Here is a 19,775-nt window from a genome sequence, read left to right as displayed (position 1 = left end):
AACTCCATACAGACAGCACCCGTAGTTAGGATCAAACTCAGGTCTCTAGCGCTGTAAGGCAGAAACTCTACCGCTGTGCCACCGTGCTGCTGAGCTGACTGTTTCCAACATTTTCTGTTTTTTTATTCTATAAAATGTCTGGTCTTCATCTGGCCAAGACACTGACATAAACATTTTGCAAGTACAATGCTTGAGGTTTCAGGTTAGGTATTAACAACCATAACTTGTATTTATAGAATACTTCAAATCTCGCAAAAGATTTTGATGCAGGTCACATAAGCATTATCAAAAAAATTGAAGCCTCAAGGAGTTACCGGGGTCTAGGAGGAATGTTTTAAAGAGTACATTAAAACCCAATTGCACCAGGTCTATATCCTGGAACTCTTCCCCTTAGTAACAACATGAAGTGTATTCCATGGATTTAAGTTGACTCACCATCACTTTCTCTGAGAGAATTAGCAATGGGCAACAAATGGTTGGTCTTGACATTAACTGGATACAGGTGCACAACCTTTTATCCGGAGTTCCGGAAACCGAAAAGCTCCGAAAACCGGACATTTTTCCCAGGATGTCGTCTGCACACCAAAGCTCGCGTTTGGCGCCAAACTTGACCCGAAACGACCCACGGTCAACCCAGGTCTGTACTACTGTAGCGGCTGCCTCCTCCCCGGAGACCGGAGAGACACTTAAACATCTGTAAATCATTGCTTAAATGTTAGTCAGTTAGTTTGGAGGGCTTTTATGTGGAGGGGGAGGGGGAGGGGGGGTGAAGGGGGAAACTTTAATTCTTAGTCTCCTACCTGGTCGGAGAGGCGGGGAGCGGGCAATGCCTTACCGGGTCGCCGTGCAGTAAGCTCCGGAGCGCTTTGGCCGCCGACTCCTAACATCGCGGGGCTGCGGGCGTCCGGCCGCGGGCGGCGCCGGTTGTAGCTCCGACCCCGGAAACTCTACCCCTGGCTGCGCGGCGCTCCAAATCCAGCGCGGTCCACGGCCCGCGGCCGGACGCCCGCAGCCCCAGCTCCGCGATGTTGGGAGTCGGCGGCCACAGCGCTCCGGAGCTTACTTCACGGCGACCCGGTAAGGCATTGCCCGCTCCCAGCTGGCATCCCAGCGCTGCAACGCCGCCGACTCCCAACTTCGCGGAGCTGGGGCTGCGGGCGGCACTGGATTTGGAGCGCCGCGCAGCCAGGGGTAGAGTTGCCGGGGTCGGAGCTCCAACCGGCGCCGCCCGCGGCCGGACGCCCGCAGCCCCCAGCTCCGCGATGTTGGGAGTCGGCGGCCACAGCGCTCCGGAGCTTACTTCACGGCGACCCGGTAAGGCATTGCCCGCTCCCCGCCTCTCCGACCAGGTAGGGGACTAAGAATTAAAGTTTCCCCCTTCACCCCTCCCCCCCCCACCACATAAAATCCCTCCAAACTAACTGACTAACATTTAAGCAATGATTTCCCGGTCTCCGGGGAGGAGGCAGCCGCTCCAGACTTTTCAAGCCGCCCGCGCTACCTACCTAATCTATGCTAAAAATCTTCCATTCGGAAATCCGGAAAATTCCGAAATCCGAGAAGTGTCTGGTCCCAAGGCTTTCGGATAAAAGGTTGTGCACCTGTATTAGTAAATTAATTCTTAAAGTACTCAAAGGCCTTGAGGCAGTTATAAGAAAGGAATTATAGAGAGTGGGATTGTTAGAACTGGAGCACCAGCTGCCCATATTAGTTTAATTTAGAGATACAGCGCGGAAACGGGCCCTTCGGCCCACCGGGTCCGCGCCGACCAGCGACCCCCACACATTAACACCATCCTACACCCACTAGGGACAATTTTTACATTTACCAAGCCAATTAACCTACCAACCTGTACGTCTTTGGAGTGTGGGAGGAAAACGAAGATCTTTGAGAAAACCAACGCAGGTCACGGAAAAACATACTGCGGCGTCTCTCACACACACACTAACTACCTCCACACACTAACCCCACCACCTTAATATTATATTAATATTATTAATTCCCTCCTTTTCCCCCCTCCCCCGTCCTATCCCTCACACATAGTCCCCAACTGCGCAGGCGTGGCTACAGAGGGAGAGGCCAGTGAGAGAGAGAGGGCAGAGACAGAAAGAGGGTAGAGACAGAGAGGGCAGAGACAGAAAGAGGGTAGAGACAGAAAGAGGGTAGAGACAGAAAGAGGGTAGAGACAGAGAGGGGGAAGAGACAGAAAGAGGGCAGAGACAGGGAGAGGGCAGAGACAGGGAGAGGGCAGAGACAGGGAGAGGGCAGAGACAGGGAGAGGGCAGAGACAGGGAGAGGGCAGAGACAGGGAGAGGGCAGAGACAGGGAGAGGGCAGAGACAGGGAGAGGGCAGAGACAGGGAGAGGGCAGAGGCAGAGATAGGGTTACGGACGGACGTGGACTCGAGGGAGGGCGCGGGCGGGCGTCGTCCCGAGAACCCCGAGCAAGACGGCGGCCGGGCGTCGACCCGAGGACCACGAGTTCGGCCGTCGCAGTCTCCAGTACAGGGTTCTATAAATCGTGGACGCATTGGTGATCATTTTCCATAGATTCAGGATCAGTTCCTGTGGATTGGAGGGTAGCTAATATTATCCCACTTTTTAAGAAAGGCAGGAGAGAGAAAACAGGGAATTATAGACCAGTTAGCCTGACATCGGTGGTGGGGAAGATGCTGGAGTCAATTATAAAAGAAGAAATAGCGGCACATTTGGATAGCAGTAACAGGATCGGTCCAAGTCAGCATGGATTTACGCAGGGGAAATCATGCTTGACTAATCTTCTAGAATTTTTTGAGGATGTAACTAAGAAAATGGACAAGGGAGAGCCAGTGGATGTAGTGCACCTGGACTTTCAGAAAGCAATTGATATGGTCCCACATAGGAGATAGGTGGGCAAAATTAGAGCACATGGTATTGGGGGTAGGGTACTGACATGGATAGAAAATTGGTTGCCAGACAGGAAACAAAGAGTAGGGATTAAAGGGTCCCTTTCAGAATGGCAGGCAGTGGCTAGTGGGGTACTGCAAGGCTCGGTGCTGGGACCGCAGCTATTTACAATGTACATTAATGATTTAGATGAAGGGATTAAAAGTAACATTAGCAAATTTGCAGATGACACAAAGCTGGGTGGCAGTGTGAACTGTGAGGAGGATGCTATGAGGATGCAGGATGACTAGGACAGGTTGGGTGAGTAGGCAGATGCATGGTAGATGCAGTTTAATGTGGATAAATGTGAGGTTATAGGAGTTGAGTTTTGGAGCAAAGAGGCCCTTCTGCAGTTGTACAGGGCCCGAGTGAGACCACACCTGGAGTATTGTGTGCAGTTTTGGTCTTCAAATTTGAGGAAGGACATTCTTGCTATTGAGGGAGTGCAGCGTAGGTTCACAAGGTTAATTTTCACCCAGAGTATTGTCTGTGGAATTCTCTGCCTCAGAAGGCAGTGGAGGCCAATCCTCTGGATGCTTTCAAGAGAGAGTTAGATAGAGCTCTTAAGGAAAGTGGAGTCAGTGGATAATCTGAAGAAGGGGGTCCGGACCCAAAATATCACCTGTCCATTTCCCTCCATAAATGCTGCCTGACACGTGAGTTCCTCCAGCAGTTTGTTTATTAAGTTTCATTTGAAAGAAAAATGTTAATCTGCACAAAACAATAATGTTATAATTAAACTTCTGTGCTAATGATGCCTACTAATGTAGTCAGCAATAGATTGTACAGAAACCACAAAGTCACACTGCTGCCATACTTTGCACCGCTACCACATGTTTGACTGCTATCAATAAGCTGCAATGTTACCACATGCAGCACTGCTCTTGATCTTGTTCTCAGATACCGATTTTTAACCCTTATCTCTGCGGGGTGTCAAACAACCAGTAGTAACATAAGCATAAAATTATTTATACATATCATATTTCAGTAACAGTTTACTTACAACCATTTCAATGTCATGAAAAGGATGATGTTATAACCATTGGAAAGATGAGCTAATATTTCACGTTGATTCAGTTTTTTGCTTCTAATATCCTTTATATTTCATTACAACCAAATAAATCGCAGTTTCTTTTTTATCTCTTGTGATTTTATAAAAAGGATTTTTTGCTCTGTCAACTGATTTTTACTGCGAGAACATTTGGAATAATGTGGCATTCCTAATTCAGAGTAATGTACTTCATGAGGAACAATACGTCGTTTATTAACCTTTTTACAGCCTTAGGGAGAGTCAGTCACCACCTCCGCATGTTTGATATAAAAAAAACATGCAGCACATGGAATATTGTTGGGAGTACTTCAAAATATTCGGGCCCTAATCATCTGCTGAGTGCAGTGCTTGTGAAAACAGATGAGCGCACCGCCACCTCTTAAAGTCATAGAATCATACAACACGAAATAAGGACATTCGACCCAGGTCGTCCATGCCAACCAAGATGCGCCATCTTAACTAGTCCCATTTGTCGATGTTTACCGCACATCCCTCTAAACCTTTCCTATCCATGTACCTGTCCAGATTTTTTTTAAGTGGCATATTATTCACCACCGTCTGAGTGAACAAGTTGCCCCTCAGATTCATATTAAATCTTGCCCCTTGTACCTTAAACCATATGTCTTCTGGTTATGATTTTCTTACCTTGTGTAAACGACTCTGTGCTGACAATATCCTCGTATATCTTATTTGCACTTCAACATCCTTTCCCCACACAATCCATGTGCCCATCTAAAAGCCTCGTAAATGCCACTATGGTATCTGGCTCCACACCGCCCCTGGCAGTGCGTTCCAGGCACCGACCAATGTCTGTGTAAAAAAACGTTCTTTGATATCTATCTATCTTCTATTATTATATAAAACTCTCGCCCCATCCGTCCGGCTGCCTTTCTGCCTTTCTGCCTTTCGATTCGTTCCCGCCGCGATGTCACAATGCCCGATGCTCGCAGACGTCCAATCGCGATGCCCGACGATCGCAGACGTCCAATCGGAATGGATCCATTTACATGCACGGCTTCCGGCCGCATTTCTTCCTTTGATTCCCTGCAACTCCGAAACCAGACGCAGAATCGCCGACATCTTTTCCATTTCGGTAGAGATTTCACTTTTCTTTCTAAGTATCCGTTCCTCATTACATTTCGTCGTGTTAAAGTACACGTTTTTAATCAAATCCACCCCCCCCCCCAATATTTCAAAAATAAACTGGCTTCACACCCATAGAATCAGCACCAGCCACAGCCCCTGATGAACGTTCCATCGTGTGATGTCACAATGCCCAATGTTCAAATACATTGTTGCCATAGAGGGAGAACAGAGAAGGTTCACCAGACTGATTTCTGGGATGTCAGGACTCATATGACGAAAGACTGGATAGACTCGGCTTGTACATGCTAGAATTTAGAAGATTGAGGGGGTATCTTATAGAAACGTACAAAATTCTTAAGGGGTTGGACAGGCTAGATGCAGGAAGATTGTACCAGATGTTGGGGAAGTCCAGAACAAGGGGTCACAGCTTAAGGATAAGGGGGAAATCCTTTAAAACCGAGATGAGAAGAACTTTTTTCACACAGAGAGTGGTGAATCTCTGGAATTCACTGGCACAGAAGGTAGTTGAGGCCTGTTCATTGGCTGTATTTAAGAGGGAGTTAGATGTGGCCCTTGTGGCTAAAGGGATCAGGGGGTATGGAGAGAAGGCAGGTACAGGATACTGAGTTGGATGATCAGCCACGATCATATTGAATGGTGGTGCAGGCTCGAAGGGCCGAATGGCCTACTCCTGCACTTAATTTCAATGGTTCTATGTTTCCCTCTCATCACCACTCTCCCTCTCCCACCCATCCCTCTCTCCCCCACCCCCCTTCCCTCTCTACGCCACCCCCTTCCCTCTCTCAACCCTCCCCCTTCCTCCTACCCCTCTGTCTCTCTTCCATCACTCCCCCTACCCCTCTCCACCTCCCTCCCCACTCTTCCACCTCTCCCCCTTCCCCCTCCACTCTCCCTCCCCACTCTTTCCCCTCTCTACCCCACCCCTCTCCCCCTCCCTCCCTCCTCCCCATCTTCCCCATCCCCCTTCCCCCACATCTCTCTCCCCATCTATCACCCCCTACACCGCTCTCCTTTCCCTCCCAAATCTATCCCGTTTCTTCCTCCTCCTCCTCTCCCCTCCCTCCCCTTTTCTCACCCCCCCCCCCTGCAAACGCCGTTGGGGAAACAGACCCAACGGGTCTGCACTTGGTCTAGTCTCCTTTAAATTTTGCACCTTTCACATAACACTTTGTCCTCTTTGACATTTCCACCCTGGGAAAAAGGTTCTGACTGTCCACTTTATGTCCACCTCTCATAATTTTATATACTTCTATCAGTTCTCCTCTCAGCCTCCAGAGAAAACAAACCGTTTGTTCAAACTCTCCTTATAGCTAATACCCTCTAATCCAGACAGCATTATGTTCACAGTGAGAATGTATCAAGGTCAGTATCAATTCCAGGTCACCGGAGCTGCAATGTCTATCACTACGCCACCCTACTTTTGTGTGCAAAAAAATGTAATTATATCCTGGCCGCGATTCATCCATATCCCTCTAAACCTTTCCTATGTTCCTGGCCAAATGTATTTTAAATGTTGTTACAGTACTTGCCTCCACTACCTCCTTTGGCAGCTTGTTCCTTACTCCCACCACCTTGTGTGTAAAAGATGCCCCTCAGGTTCCTATTAAATCTTTTCCCTCTCACCTTAAACCAAAGATACTAGAGCTCCTCTGATTTTGATTTTCCTACCCTGGGTAAAAGACTGTGGATTCACCATTTCTATTCCCCTCGTGATTTTAGACATCTCATGATTTTAGACATCTTTATAAGATCACCCCTCTTGTGATCCAAGGCATAAAGTCCTAGATTGTCCAACCTTTCCTTGTAGCTCAGCCCCTCAAGTCCTGGCAACATCCTTGTAAATCTCTGCACTCTTTCCAACTCTTCATCATCCTTTCTCCACACAATCTATCTTTGATACTAATCTAATGAACATATTCTTCAAACACATGTTTTTATTATAACTGGAAAGCTGTATAAAATTGTATTGGGTAGCTTAAAACCCAACAGTGTGAACAATGAATTCTCCAATTTTAGGTAACTAACCAAATCCCACCCCACCCATCCCTCTTCCCCCCCACCATTTTTTCTTCCTGTGTCTTCCCAGTACCCCACCTGGACTCGTACCCATTTCTCCCCTCCCCTTCCCTTCCACTTACATTCTTTCCTCTTGTTTCACAACTATTTGATCCTTATCTCACTCCTTTTTCATCTCAGACCTTTGCCCAACTATCTGCCTATCAACCCTCCCCCCCCCCACCTATCACTTGCCAGGATTTGTATTGCCCCTCCTCTCTTCCATATTCCCCCCCCCCCCCCCCCCCCCAAACACCACAATCAGCCTGACAAAGAGTCCAGACCCAAAACGTCACCTATCCATGTTCTCATGACACACAGAGCTAATCTGGTTCTTTACATCGTTTTTCGCTATATAAAAAGATCAACTCTTTTCAGGTTAGTCACTAATTGACTTTGACTGGCTGAGTTAAAACTATACAAATTATTAAAGAAAGTACAGAATGGTGCAGCAGGCGCTGAGAACATGACTAGCATCAAAGCTTCTAAATAAACAGTTTTATATAAAAACAGATACATTTGGAATATGCCATGATGAGGAGAATGACCATTCGAACAAAAGCAGAGAAAAACTGCGAGAAGAGCAAAGGAACAGGGCTTGAAACGGCAATACCGTCCAACCAAGTTGATCAGCAAGCAATGTGCCTCTGAAAAATAACAAATTCTAACAAGACTAACCAATTGAACTAACCAATTGAATGCTGAAAGTGTGCTTTCTTTAGCTGCAGTGGAAAAACCATAGAAACTCAGGAAATAGGTGAGCCATTTAGGACTGAGATGCGAAAAATGTCTTCATTCAAAGGATAATGAACCTGGGGGTATTCACTACCACAGCGTTGCTGAATGTATTAAAGAAGGGGACAAATGCAATTAGTGCTGGAGTAACTCATCAGGTCTGGCAGCATTGAAGAATATAGATAGGTGACTTTTCTGGTCAGGATCCCTTCTTCACACTGATTGTGGGAGTGAAATCTGGAAGAGCAGAGGGCAGGACAAAGGCTGGTGAGTGATAGGTAGATGTGGGAGAGGGTTTCTTTTTGATAGGCAGATGTTTGGACAAAGGCCAGAGATGAAAAACAAAAAGGTGTGAGATAAGAAGAGGTACAAATAGTGAAACCAGAGGAAGGAATATAGGTGGAAGGGTATGTGAGATGCAGATGCATGTCCAAGTGGCACAGAGAAGAAAGGGGGCAGGGGGGTGGGTGAGAAATGGTAGAGGGGGAGATTCTGCCAAAGCCTAGTGGATCTCCCAGGTGTTAACCATTTTAACCCCCTTTTCATTCCCATATTCACCTTTCTATCCTGGGACTCCTCCATTGCCAGAGGGAGGCCACAAACAACAGGAGAAACAGCACCTCATATTCACCTTGTTCCAGGTATGACCTTGAATTATTATATATTATATTATATCCGTGGAAGCTGGATATATTCCCAACATTTTACAGTTCACAATAGCCTACATTTGAGGCCAGCAACATTTTCTGTTTCAACAGATGCAATTACATGTGTGTTCAAACAAATGTAATTAAGTCTTATTCTCTATTGCCAGATAGGAATAGCTGAAGAACACTGGAATCTTGAATCAACCCTTGACTCCATAATCAATGTCAGGATTAGTGGAGGTTTGTTGTACACTACCTAATTTTGTCATTATGACAAATGCCAGGTATCTACAAAGAGCACTGGTGGAGCGGCGAGCGTGGAAGAATGAATGTTATCATCCTCAGAAAAGACAGCATGAGAAAGATAGCCATATCCTTAGAGCGATTATCATTACCTCCTAAAAGGATGATTACAGACTATTATTACAAGCTCCTTTGCACACTGTCCACAGCATTATTATTAGAAATCTGTTTTAGCCCAACAATGTGCTGAGATTGCACAGGAGAAATCTAAGTCACTATTTCAGTATTCAGACAGTGAGTTAGGGTTAAGATTATGCTTGAGCTGCAGTGGAAGTGAGTCATTGAGCTTAAGTAACTGCATGTGGATACAAGGAACTGTAGATGCTGGCTTACATAAAGACCCACAGAGTGCTGGAGTAACTCATCGGGTCAAGCAGCATCTTTATATCACATTGATAGGTGATATTTTGGATTGGAACCCTTCCTCAGACTGGAGTCTGATGACAAAGTCTGATGACTGGAGATTCTGAAGAAGGGTCTCGACCCGAAGTTTCACTTATCCATGACCTTCAGAGACGTGACCTGACCCCGAGTTACTCCAGCACTTTGTGCCTTTTGTTTCAAGTTACTGCATCTAGTCCACGTATACTAATTACAGTTGCCTACCGTTTACACCACGAAAGGGTGGGTGTCAAACTATGTACAAATTCTGCAAGGTTAGTGTGAGAATTAACCATGATTTTTAATATTATTAAAATGACTAACATTATTAAAATGATGACTTTCACGGAGGTGCTTCAACATGACAAGGATTTTATTTTGCATGCTCATCAGTCTTGTTCTGTATCCTATACTAACGAGGTGCAAATCTGATCCTTGGCAAGAATCCTCATGTGAGACCTTGTTCTCTGGAGATCTGGCCTTATCCACTAATTGGTGGTATCCCATGTGTAGATCTCATCTCAGTTATCTTTTACACAACAACTGCTTGAAATGGTGGGTGTGGATGACAGCGAGCAAAGTTTCTTTATTGTACCTTTTTTTTTTGCTCTTCCTACACTGTCTAAGCAGGTTAATGTGCTTGGCTATCTGAAATAAAAAAACAGAAGGTAAATTTGCGGTGAGAGGAGCAGGCGGAGTCTGTGAATATCTCTGCCAGCTGATCTGCACAGGTCCTGAGGACATAGAAACATAGAAACATAGAAATTAGGTGCAGGAGTAGGCCATTCGGCCCTTCGAGCCTGTACCGCCATTCAATATGATCATGGCTGATCATCCAACTCAGTATCCCGTACCTGCCTTCTCTCCATACCCTCTGATCCCCTTAGCCACAAGGGCCACATCTAACTCCCTCTTAAATATAGCCAATGAACTGGCCTCGACTACCCTCTGTGGCAGAGAGTTCCAGAGATTCACCACTCTCTGTGTGAAAAAAGTTCTTCTCATCTCGGTTTTAAAGGATTTCCCCCTTATCCTTAAGCTGTGACCCCTTGTCCTGGACTTCCCCAACATCGGGAGCAATCTTCCTGCTTGTCCAACCCCTTAAGAATTTTATAAGTTTCTATAAGATCCCCTCTCAATCTCCTAAATTCTAGAGAGTATAAACCAAGTCTATCCAGTCTTTCTTCATAAGACAGTCCTGACATCCCAGGAATCAGTCTGGTGAACCTTCTCTGCACTCCCTCTATGGCAATAATGTCCTTCCTCAGATTTGGAGACCAAAACTGTACGCAATACTCCAGGTTTGGTCTCACCAAGACCCTGTACAACTGCAGTAGAACCTCCCTGCCCCTATACTCAAATCCTTTTGCTATGAAAGCTAACATACCATTCGCTTTCTTCACTGCCTGCTGCACCTGCATGCCTACTTTCAATGACTGGTGTACCATGACACCCAGGTCTCGCTGCATCTCCCCATTTCCTAGTCGGCCACCATTTAGATAATAGTCTGCTTTCCTGTTTTTGCCACCAAAATGGATAACCTCACATTTATCCACATTATACTGCATCTGCCAAACATTTGCCCACTCACCCAGCCTATCCAAGTCACCTTGCAGTCTCCTAGCATCCTCCTCACAGCTAACACTGCCCCCCAGCTTAGTGTCATCCGCAAACTTGGAGATATTGCCTTCAATTCCCTCATCCAGATCATTAATATATATTGTAAATAGCTGGGGTCCCAGCACTGAGCCTTGCGGTACCCCACTAGTCACTACCTGCCATTGTGAAAAGGACCCGTTTACTCCTACTCTTTGCTTCCTGTTTGCCAGCCAGTTCTCTATCCACATCAATACTGAACCCCCAATGCCGTGTGCTTTAAGTTTGTAAACTAATCTCTTATGTGGGACCTTGTCGAAAGCCTTCTGGAAGTCCAGATACACCACATCCACTGGTTCTCCCCTATCCACGCTACTAGTTACATCCTCGAAAAATTCTATAAGATTCGTCAGACATGATTTACCTTTTGTAAATCCATGCTGACTTTGTCCAATGATTTCACCACTTTCCAAATGTGCTGCTATCCCATCTTTAATAACTGACTCTAGTAGTTTCCCCACTACCGATGTTAGACTAACTGGTCTGTAATTCCCGTTTTCTCTCTCCCTCCCTTCTTAAAAAGTGGGGTTACGTTTGCTACCCGCCAATCCTCAGGAACTACTCCAGAATCTAAAGAGTTTTGAAAGATTATTACTAATGCATCCACTATTTCTGGAGCTACTTCCTTAAGTACTCTGGGATGTAGCCTATCTGGCCCTGGGGATTTATCAGCCTTTAATCCATTCAATTTACCCAACACCACTTCCCGGCTAACCTGGATTTCACTCAATTCCTCCAACTCCTTTGACCCGCGGTCCCCTGCTATTTCCGGCAGATTATTTATGTCTTCCTTAGTGAAGACGGAACCAAAGTAGTTATTCAATTGGTCCGCCATATCCTTGTTCCCCATGATCAACTCACCTGTTTCTGACTGCAAGGGACCTACATTTGTTTTAACTAATCTCTTTCTTTTCACATATCTATAAAAACTTTTGCAGTCAGTTTTTATGTTCCCTGCCAGTTTTCTTTCATAATCTATTTTTCCTTTCCTAATTAAGCCCTTTGTCCTCCTCTGCTGGTCTCTGAATTTCTCCCAGTCCTCTGGTATGCTGCTTTTTCTGGCTAATTTGTACGCATCATCCTTCGCTTTGATACTATCCCTGATTTCCCTTGTTATCCACGGATGTACTACCTTCCCTGATTTATTCTTTTGCCAAACTGGGATGAACAATTTTTGTAGTTCATCCATGCAGTCTTTAAATGTCTTCCATTGCATATCCACCGTCAACCCTTTTAGAATTAATTGCCAGTCAATCTTTGCCAATTCACGTCTCATACACTCAAAGTTACCTTTCTTTAAGTTCAGAACCATTGTTTCTGAATTAACAATGTCACTCTCCATCCTAATGAAGAACTCAACCATATTATGGTCACTCTTGCCCAAGGGGGCACGTACAACAAGACTGCTAACTAACCCTTCCTCATTACTCAATACCCAGTCTAAAATAGCCTGCTCTCTCGTTGGTTCCTCTAAATGTTGATTTAGATAACTATCCCGCATACATTCCAAGAAATCCTCTTCCTCAGCACCCCTGCCAATTTGATTCACCCAATCTATATGTAGATTGAAGTCACCCATTATAACGGTTTTGCCTTTGTCGCACGCATTTCTAATTTCCTGTTTGATACCATCGCCAACTTCACTACTACTGTTAGGTGGCCTATACACAACACCCACCAGCGTTTTCTGCCCCTTAGTGTTTCGCAGCTCTACCCATACCGATTCCACATCCTCCAAACTAATGTCCTTCCTTTCCATTGCGTTAATCTCCTCTCTAAACTGCAACGCTACCCCACCTCCTTTTCCTTTCTCTCTATCCCTCCTGAATATTGAATATCCCTGGATGTTCAGCTCCCAGCCTTGGTCACCCTGGAGCCATGTCTCCGTGATCCCAACTATATCATAGTCATTAATAGCTATCTGCACATTCAACTCATCCACCTTATTACGAATGCTCCTTGCATTGAGACACAAAGCCTTCAGGCTTGTTTTTACAACACTCTTACCCCTTATACAATTATGTTGAAAAGTGGCCCTTTTTGATTTTTGCCCTGGTTTTGTCTGCCTGCCACTTTTACTTTTCACCTTGCTACCTATTGCTTCTACCCTCATTTTACACCCCTCTGTCTCTACGCTCACCCATTTAAGAAACCCTTTCCCTTTAACTCCATCCTCCACTATCCCATTCGACACCCCACCCCCCTTATTCAGTTTAAAACCACCCGTGTAGCAGTGGCAAACCTGCCTGCCAGAATGCTGGTCCCACACCTGTTAAGATGCAATCCGTCCCTTTTGTACAGTTCCCCCTTACCCCAAAACAGATCCCAGTGATCTAAGAATCTAAATCCCTGCCCCGTGCACCAGTTCCTCAGCCACACGTTCAGGTCCCGTATCTCCCTGTTCCTGCTCTTGCCAGCACGAGGAACTGGAAGCAAACTGGAGATAACAACCCTGGAGGTCCTGCTTTTCAGCATTTTTCCGAGCTCTCTAAAGTCACGCTGCAGAATATTCATCCCCTTCTTTCCGACATCGTTTGTGCCGACATGCACTACCACTTCCGGATGTTCACCTTCGCCCTTGAGGATTTTCTGCACTCTGTCCGTGACATCCTGGATCCTGGCACCAGGAAGGCAGCACACCATCCTCGCATCCCGTCTGTTGCCACAGAAACCCCTGTCCGTACCTCTCACAATGGAGTCTCCCACTACAATGGCGTTGCCTGCCTTAGGCCTTTTTGGTTTTGGCTCAACAGCACTATTATCATCACAAGCCAGTCCGCCGCCCAGTGTAAACACCTCTTCTGTCCCGACAGCTTGTAAATTCAACCTGTTCACAAGAGGTACAACACCCGGGTAAGTTGGCATTCCATGCTACCCTCCCGTTCTCACTCTTCCAGTACCTTAGGTGTAACAATCGTACTGTAGGACTTGTCAAGGAACGACTCCGTTTCTCAGACGAACCGGAGGTCATCCACTTGCTTCTCAAGTTCCCCAACACGGCCCTTCAGGAGCTCTACCTGGATGCACTTCTCGCATTTGTAGCAGCCAGAGGCACCAGCGGTGTCCTTGACCTCCCACATACTGAAAGCATCGCACTGAATCAGCTTGCCTGACATCTCCTTCTTTCGTTTCTACCTCTCAAGCGTATTGCGTGGTCTCCTCTCCTCAGCGCCGAAGACTCTCGAGCCAAAGACTCACACTTTTCTCACAAGGCCGCTCACTCACTGCCGCTCGCTAAGAGCCGTCTTGCTTAAATTGACTGATAAATTGCCTGATTTACCAATTTACAAACCAAATTCCTCAGTTTTCAACTGTTTTCCCAGCACTGACTCACTTCTCTCCTCCCACTTGGGCTAGAGCCAATCAGTCGTATCTCTTGCTATCTCCTGCTGCTGTTGCTCCCAAAACTACAGCAGTTCTGAGTAAAGTCTGCCTGTCCTTGGCCTCTACTTTAACTGTTTTCACTTCTCTCCTCCCACTTGGGCTAGAGCCAATCAGTCGTATCTCTTGCTAATCTCCTGCTGCTGTTGCTCCCAAAACTACAGCAGTTCTGAGGACACGGCCAGAGACTCCATCCAGACCAGTTGTCCTGTGGATTCACTCTCAGGAAGGCTACATCTGCCTCAGTAACCCTTGGTAAAGGTGCACCCAAGACTGCTGGGGCGAGCGGCATTCCACCACCGATCTTCTGTTCAAAGCAGGCACAGGGAGGGGACCCATTGCTGTCAGCAATACTGCCCGCCTGTGTTTTGTAGCCCATTATAGAGTGCAAGCCTTGCTACAATCTTCTGTTATCCATGTCATTGTCTCAATACTGCAGCTTAGTCCCTCTTGGTTTTTCTAATGGCTCTACGAAGATTGTAGAGAGATTTCTTGTATCGCTCGGGATAGTTTAACCTGAATACCGCAGTCTTCACATGGAGTGGACCTCATGGTTCCAGTTGGGGAATACACATATTGTCTTCTTTGGTACATTGTCCTCCAAACAGGAGTTCTGCAAGGGTTGGTGCTGGTGTCGCTACTCTTCACGTTGTATATTAATGATTTGGACGAGGGATTGAAGGCTTTGTGGCCAAGTTTGCAGATGATATGAAAATAGGTGGAAGGGCAGGTAGTGTAGAGAAAGTAGGGACTCTGCAGAAGGGCTTGGATAGGTTGGGAAAGTGGGCAGAGAAGTGGCAGATGGAATTTAGTGTAGCAAAGTGTAGAGTCATGCATCTTGGTAGTAGGAATAAAGGTGTAGACAATTTTCTAAATGGGGAGAGAATCCAGAAATCGGAGGTGCAAAGGGACTTTGAACTGCTGGTGCAGGATTCCCAAAATGTTAATCTGCAAGTCGAATCAGTAGTAAAGAAAGCAAATTCAACGCTAGCATTTATTTCAAGAAGTCTTGTATACAAAAACAGGGATGTAATGCTGAGGTTCCAGAAGGTGCTGGTAAGGCCGCATTTGGAATATTGTGAGCAATTTTGGGCACCATAGTGCAGGATGGATGTGCAGGCTCTGGAGAGGGTCCAGTTAGGTTACCAAGAATGATTCCAGGAATGAGTAGGTTAACCTATGATGGGTGTTTGTTGGCACTGGACCTGTATTCGTTGGGGTTTAGAAGAATTAGGGGGAACATTGAACATAAAGAAGAGTGAAAGGCTTGGATAGAGTGGATATGGAGAGGACTAGAGGTCATAGCCTCATAATTAAAGGACGTTCTTTTAGGAAGGAGATGAGGACAAATTTATTTAGTTAGAGAGTGGTGAATCTGTGTAATTCTTTGCCACAGAAGGCTGTGGAGGCAAAGTCAGTGGATATTTTTAAGGCAGAGAAAGATAGATTCTTGATTAGTACAGGTGTTAGAAGTTATGGGGAGAAGGCAGGAGAATGGGATTAGGAGGGAGAGATAGATTAGCCATGATTGAATGGTGGAGTAGACTTGGTTGGCCCGAATGACCTAATTCTATTCCTATCACTTATGACCTTATGAACATTTGCTGTTAAAGTCTGTGACAACGGTGGCATATTCATCTTGGTTTGCCGCAGATTTATTGAATACGGACCAGTCCACCGACACAACACTGTTGCAAAGGATGTCATACCTTTTCTCGGACCAGCCCTATATGACTATCTGTACCGGATCCTCCTGCTTCATTTTTGGTTTGTAAGTCGGGAGTAGAAGCACTTGGATCAGATATACGAACGTGTGGTCTGGTAAGTAAGCGGTAAGCAGGAGCTCGCCAGGACCACCACATCCATGCATCACGCAGAGTTAATCACAAAGCCCTCAGGTAGAATGGCACAGTTAGGTGAGTTAGGGGTGAGCCATGTCTCTGTAAAATAGAATACACGGCAGTAGGTAAGACCAGCTTTAAGAAAGTATCTATCGACCCTACCCCCAATACCATGTGCTCTAATTTTGCCCACTAATCTCCTGTGGGGGATCTTATCAAAGGCTTTCTGAAAGTCCAGTTACACTACATCCACTGGCTCTCTTTCATCCATTTTACTTGTCACATCCTCAAAACATTCCAGAAGATTAGTTAAGCAGGATTTCCCCTTCATAAATCCATGCTGACTTGGACCAATCCTTTTACTGCTATCCAAAGGCACTGTTATTACTTCTTTAATAATTGACTCCAGCATCTTTCCCACCACTGATGTCAGGCTAATTGGTCTATAATTCCTCGCTTTCTCTCTCTCGCTCCTTTCTTGAAAAGTGGGATAACATTAGCTACCCTCCAATCCACAGGAACTGATCCTGAATCTATAGAACATTGGAAAATGATCACCAATGCGTCCACGATTTCTCGAGCCACCTCCTTGAGTACCCTGGGATGCAAAGTACCTGTTCACCTCTTCTACTATTTCCTTGTTCCCCATAATAATTTCACCTGTTTCTGCCTTCAAGGGACCCACATTTGTATCAAAAGTCTTCTTGACCACTCTGCCTACCTGTGCCGCCGCTTTCAAGGATCTACACACTCCCAGATCCCTCTGCTCTATAACACTCCCCACAGCCCTGCAATTCACTGTGAAGGTCCTGCCCTGATATGATTTCCCAAAATGCAACACCTCACTATTATCTGCATTAAATTCCATAACACCATTACTCAGCCCATTTACCCAACTGATCAGGATCCTGCTGTAATTTTTGGTGATCTTCGCTATTTACGATACCGCCCACTTTAGTGTCATTTGCAAACAACTAATAATGCCTTCTACATTCTCATCCAAATCATTAAATAAACCACAAACAGCAATGGGCCAAGAACCAATCCCTCAGGCACATCACGAGTCACAGGCCTCCAATCTGAAAAACAATCTTCCACCATCACACTCTGCATCCTTCCATTAAACTAATTTTCTGTCCAGTCAGCTAGCTTTCGGTGGATTCTAAACAATCTAACCTTCCAGAGCAGCCTACCATGCGGAACCTTTAACAAATGTCTTTCTGAAGACTATATAGACAATGTACAAAACCGTGCTGACTATTCATAAGCAGCCCCTGTCCAGTCAAATGCATATATATCTTATCCCTCAGAATCCACTCCAGTAACCTCTTGCCCAGAGTAGGGGAATCCAGGACCAGAGGACATAGGTTCAAGGTGAAGGGGAAAAGATTTAATAGGAATCTGAGGGGTAACCTTTTCACACAAAGGGGGGTGGGCGTATGGAACAAGCTGCCAGAGGAGATAGTTGAGGCTGGGACTATCCCATCATTTAAAAAATAGTTAGAAAGGTACACGGATAGGACAGGTTTGGAGGGATATGGACTGAGCGCAGGCAGGTGGGACGAGTGTGGCTGTGATATGTTGGCTGGGGTGGGCAAGTTGGGCCAAAGGGTCTGTTTCCACACTGTATCACTCTATGACTCTATCCTTCACATCACAGATGTTAGGCACAGTCTGTAGTTCCTGTTTTTTTCTTGCAGCCCATCTTAGATAGAAGCGCAACATGAACCACCCTACAGTCTTCTGGTATCTCACCCGTGTCTAATAATGATTCATATATCTCAGTCAGGGCGCCTGCAATTTCACTCTAGCCTCCCACAGTGGCCTTGGATATATCTGATGAGCCCCAGCAAATATATCTACCATCTTATGCCTTAGCTCCCCGTTGGATTGCAACCTTGTCGTGGTCGGGGAGCTTGTGTATCTCAGTGACCCCTAGAGCTATGCCAACGGGAGATTTGTCTCCTGTTAGGGTCTCCCATGCTGGACAGGTCGAAGGGTAGAGGCGAGACGAAGAACGATCCACTGGTCCTCCAGGTTGGAGGTTGAGCACAGGGCTAACAACCCTGTCTCGTAAAACAAATATGTTACGGAAACAGCAACGGAAGGAATCAACACTACTGGGCATGAGGGACTTCCAGGGCTATCAACAGATGCTAGGACCTGACCTGGGGTAGTGTCCAGAAGCTAGCCCAGAACAGACGGGAGTGGAGGACCTTCGTTGCTGCCCTACATGCCAGGAGGCATAATAGGCAGTAAGTAAGTAAGTTATGCCTTAGGGCGTTCAGCACATCCTTAACTGTAATGCAGACTGTCCTCAAGACATCTCCATTACTGTCCCAAGTTCCCTAGACTTCATGTCTTTCTCCACAGTAAAACCAGAGGAGAAATACTCATTGTGAACCTTCCTCATCTCCTGCGGCTCCAGAGATGACTGCTTTGGTCTCCGAGGGGCCATATCTCTCTCCAAATATCCCCTTTCCTTTAATGAACACAAAATATCTGGATTTTCCTTAATATTATCTGCCAGAGCTACTCCTGCCCCCTTTATGCCTTCCTGATTCCCTTCTTAAGTATGCTCCTTAGTTCCCGAAACCACTCCAGGAACACACTTGATCCCTGCTGCCTATACCTGTCCCATGCCTCCTACTTTTTCCTGACCAGAGCCTCAATTTCTCTCAATATTAGCTTCCTTAATTACCTGCTTACCTTTCACTCTAATTGGAACATGCATGCCCAGAACTGTTGTCATCACACTTTTAAAAGGATCCCATTTTCCGGACATTCCTATGTCGGCAAACAACAGACTCTAAATGACTTTAGCAATAACTGAAGTGGGATGTCGGAGCCAATCAATTGGCCCCACTTTGAGGGGGGGGGGGGCGGCGTCGGTGATGCCCCACGTGGGACCCGGACCAATTGGGCATCGAGCGGGAGGTTGGAGCCAATCAAGCGACCCCACATGGAGGGGGGTGGCGTCGGCGCTCCCCCCCACGTGGGAACCGTACTAGACGGGCGTTGATTGGTAGGTCAGAGCCAATCACGCGACCCCACCTGGAGGGGGGCGGCGTCTGTGCTCCCTGCACGTGGACCCGGATCAATTGGCCGTCAAGCAGGAGGTCGGAGCCAATCAATGGATCCCACGTGGGGGGGGGGGGGGGGGGGGGGGAGCGGCAGGAGCCAATCAGGACACGCCGGACCCCACGCGGGGGGAGGTGGTAAAGCAAATCAAATGACTATCTCAAAAAGGCAACCCTCCCGCAACTGCGCACGCATTGGGATCTGATTAAAAATGAATTTGTTTTAGCATAAAATAAATCTCAATGAAAATCGCTTAAAAAAAAAAAATTTCAATTAATATACCATTTTGTCTTTAAAATAATCTAAACACAATGTTAGGTGTTAATGAAAACAGAAGAATTAGATTAAAAAGGAGTTTTGTTTTTAGAATAAAATCAATGTCAATGAAAATCGCGATTAAAAAAAAAAAGAGGTTTGGGATCCCATTGTTACGTCATTGTGATGTCGAACACGGCTGAAGGGTAGGGAAAGTGGAAAAGTGTTTTTTGTAAAATTTAAAATGCCAATAACTTGTAAAATATAACATAAATTTGAACGAAACTTGTTTCATTTACATCACAAGACAATGGTGAGTAAGGTGGGCCAAAAATTGTAGCGCAATCGTGTACATTTT

At 46.0% G+C, this 19,775-nt stretch overlaps 1 protein-coding gene across 3 annotated transcripts in view; it reads right to left on the bottom strand.

The window, feature by feature from the left end:
• LOC116989455 (ubiquitin-conjugating enzyme E2 E2) overlaps positions 1-19,775 on the bottom strand; it is a 143,534-nt gene that overhangs the window by 16,535 nt on the left and 107,224 nt on the right. The gene's annotated exons all lie outside the window — the stretch shown is intronic.

This window comes from Amblyraja radiata, chromosome 2 (assembly GCF_010909765.2).
Source record: "Amblyraja radiata isolate CabotCenter1 chromosome 2, sAmbRad1.1.pri, whole genome shotgun sequence".
In the NCBI taxonomy this organism is placed as follows: Eukaryota; Metazoa; Chordata; class Chondrichthyes; order Rajiformes; family Rajidae; genus Amblyraja; species Amblyraja radiata.
The sequence above is the reverse complement of the archived record's forward strand: the minus strand, read 5'-3'. Positions and strand labels throughout refer to the sequence as shown.